At 41.2% G+C, this 2,935-nt stretch overlaps 1 long non-coding RNA gene across 1 annotated transcript; it reads right to left on the bottom strand.

Annotated features, from left to right (window-relative positions):
- Positions 1 to 1,398: 1,398 nt before the first annotated feature.
- Positions 1,399 to 2,026, bottom strand: LOC120106296. The gene is made up of 2 exons (XR_005508478.1): positions 1,832 to 2,026; positions 1,399 to 1,696 (listed from the first exon to the last, which is right to left on the bottom strand). It is a non-coding gene; the product is annotated as an uncharacterized LOC120106296 (long non-coding RNA).
- Between the last annotated feature and the right edge of the window lie 909 nt (positions 2,027 to 2,935).

The following is a 2,935-nucleotide window of genomic DNA, read 5'->3' as shown; positions in this document are numbered from 1 at the left end:
CCCTGTGGAAAATACTTCTCATGAAAAACCTTTTTAAATTCCTCCCAAATGAAGGGGGCATCACCCGGACCAAGCTTCCCTTTCTCCATTTCCCACCAGTCAGCTGCCTCACCCTGTAACATAAAGGTGGCAAAAAGGACTTTCTCCTCATCAGGGCACCTTAGAGCTTGAAAAACTTTCTCAATCTGCTTCAGCCAGCTCTCAGCCTCCATCGGGTCAGTCGTACCTTTAAATGCTGGGGGTGCATATCTCTGGAAATCCAACTGACTGACTCGGTGCTCCGGCTGAGCTGTAGTGCCTTGAAACTGTTGCTGTTGCTCCTGTTGTTGTTGATACATTGCTTGCTGCTGCTGCAACTGTTGCTGCAAGAACTGTTGCTGTACTTCTACCATCCTCATCATGTCTTCCCTGGCAGCAGCTTGCTGTTGCACCATCATTTGCATCAACTGTGAAGCACTTATCGTCTCCTCAAGCTGAATACTTGGTCCTTCGGATGTCCCAATCTCCGGAGCTCCCATCTCTGGAGTACTACCAGTAGGGTCCATAGTGTGCTCCTGCTGTGGCACACCCCGAGTCGGCGTGGATGAGGTATCTTCCTGCTGTCCAGAGGGTGCCCAAGCCGTGGAGCCATCCGCAAATCGGGTCGGCCTCCTGGCACTAGGGGTGGCAATCGGGTCGGGTTGGACATAAACGGGTCGGGTCATATATAGGTCGGGTCAGAAAATCATAAACCTGAACCCGACCTGTTTATTAAACAGGTCAGAAATTGCAACCTGAACCTGACCTGTTTAATAAACAGATAACCCGACCCGACCCGTTTAACCTGTTTAATAAACAGGTCACCTGTTTGCCCAACCCGACCCGACCCGTTTAACCTGTTTAGTCTAACCCATGCTGACCCGACCTGTTTAACCTGTTTATCCAACCCGACCCGACCTGTTTAACCTGTTTGTCTAAAGCTATCGGTAATTAAGAAAATAAGTTAAAAAAATGGTTGCTCGGCGATCACTAAAGCTGAAAAAGGGGCTCATTAACACCCACAAAGCTGCAGATATGCTCATTCATATAATAACAGAATATAATTTTACTAATTGCAATCTGATGGTTTTCTAGTTGCAAAAATAATAAAATATGTGAGTTCAAAATGTGATCACAATTCACAGGACAGGAGTAACTAGTAAGGCAAAAGCCACAGAGCCACCCAATGTCAGAAGCACTGGAGTCTGGAACATACACAAGCTACCCACGAGTCAAATCAATATCAATGTGGGTGCTCCGTGCTCCTCATTTCCATTTCCAAAACAAAACAGACCCAACGAAGACAGTTGAAAACCTTTAGTCAGAGCATCAAGAACACCACTGGACTCTAGATACTTCCTGAAAGCCTCCTTCTTTGCTTCCCTTTCCTGCACAAAACATCATCTACTTAGGCACACACTTTGAAACGAATTATTTAAGATAATGATCCATTTCCAAAACAAAGTTGTTAGCGTCTTGGTCATAGAAGCTGCTTTGGAAAACAGGGCACTTCTCACTTCTCAGACTGCTTTATATTCTTTCTTCTAAGACCCTTTCCATATGCAGTAGCAAACAAACAAAAAATATTCAGCTTATAAACTGTCTACATGATTATCCAAAGAGATAGATGCATGGTTGGAAATAGCTAAGTGATTGCAATTGCTTTTCTGCTATCATCCTGTTAAAAAGAAAAACAAAACGACATGTTTCAATGCTGTTTGGAAGGGAAATGGAAAGAAAATAAGTTAAAAAAATGCCACAGAGTAAGGCAAAAGCCACAGAGCCACCCAATGTCAGAAGCACTGGAACATACACAAGCTACCCACGAGTCAAATCAATATCAATGTGGGTGCTCCGTGCTCCTCATTTCCAAAAGAAAAACAAAACGACATGTTTCAATGCTTCTCTGCTATCATCCTGTTTCAATGTCAGTAGATACTTCTAAGTGATTGCAATTGCTTCTCTGCTATCATCCTGTTAAAAAGAAAAACAAAACGACATGTTTCAATGCTGTAAATGCTGAGTCAGATTTATCAATATAATCTCTAAAACTTAGATATTCAACTGCTTCTACTTTCCAACAACTGTAAATGCACTGCAAAAAAACAAAATAATAATGTTAAAAATATGAATCTTTAGAAACTATTATCAAAGTTAAGCAATAACAGTTAGAAAGTCTGTGATCTTTAAATAGACATCATTAGTGATACTTGCTTCTGCAGTTAGATCCTCAAATATGTAAATCCCACCCTGTGTTGAAGTATACAAAATTACAAATCAACAAAAGGCAAGTTATTAAAGCAGAAGGAAGCATAACATATGAAGACAGTGAACTTATTATAACCAATGATTTTAAGGCCAAAGAAAGCCCCTCTTACAGTCTTACTAAGAGGATCAACGCTTTAAGCATAAATCTTACTATTATTTTTCCAAAAAAAATGACACTCTCATTCTAAGAAAGCTACAGTATTTTGTATAACATGACGGCATGCATCTTGGGGTTTTACCAGCATTCAAAAAAATACCACTTAAAAACAATTATTCTTGTGCAGAATCTATGTAGAATCTTCCACAAGAACTACTACTCTACTAGATTGTTTATACCAAAAAGCATTCGCAACTCAAACTGTAAACGAAAAAAAAAATAAAAAAATAAATGAAGAAAACAGAGCCAAAATTTTAGACCCCATAGAGAATAGAAGAAGCTAGCCTAGGATAAACCCCACAGAGAATAGAAGAAGGGAGGAACCGAAAAAAGATCACCCCAGCCGAAAGAAAAAAAGGTGGATCATTTTTACCTCGGTAGAGCAGAGGATCCGACCTCTTTAGGAGCAGTCGAGCAGAGATTCAACCTTGGTTCCCAGGACCCGTCGAGCCGCCGCGGTCACCGTCGATGGGGAGGCCGAAGTTGTTGGCA

This window comes from Phoenix dactylifera, unplaced genomic scaffold (assembly GCF_009389715.1).
Source record: "Phoenix dactylifera cultivar Barhee BC4 unplaced genomic scaffold, palm_55x_up_171113_PBpolish2nd_filt_p 000521F, whole genome shotgun sequence".
Taxonomy (NCBI): Eukaryota; Viridiplantae; Streptophyta; class Magnoliopsida; order Arecales; family Arecaceae; genus Phoenix; species Phoenix dactylifera.
This window is presented reverse-complemented; position numbering and strand designations above follow the sequence as displayed.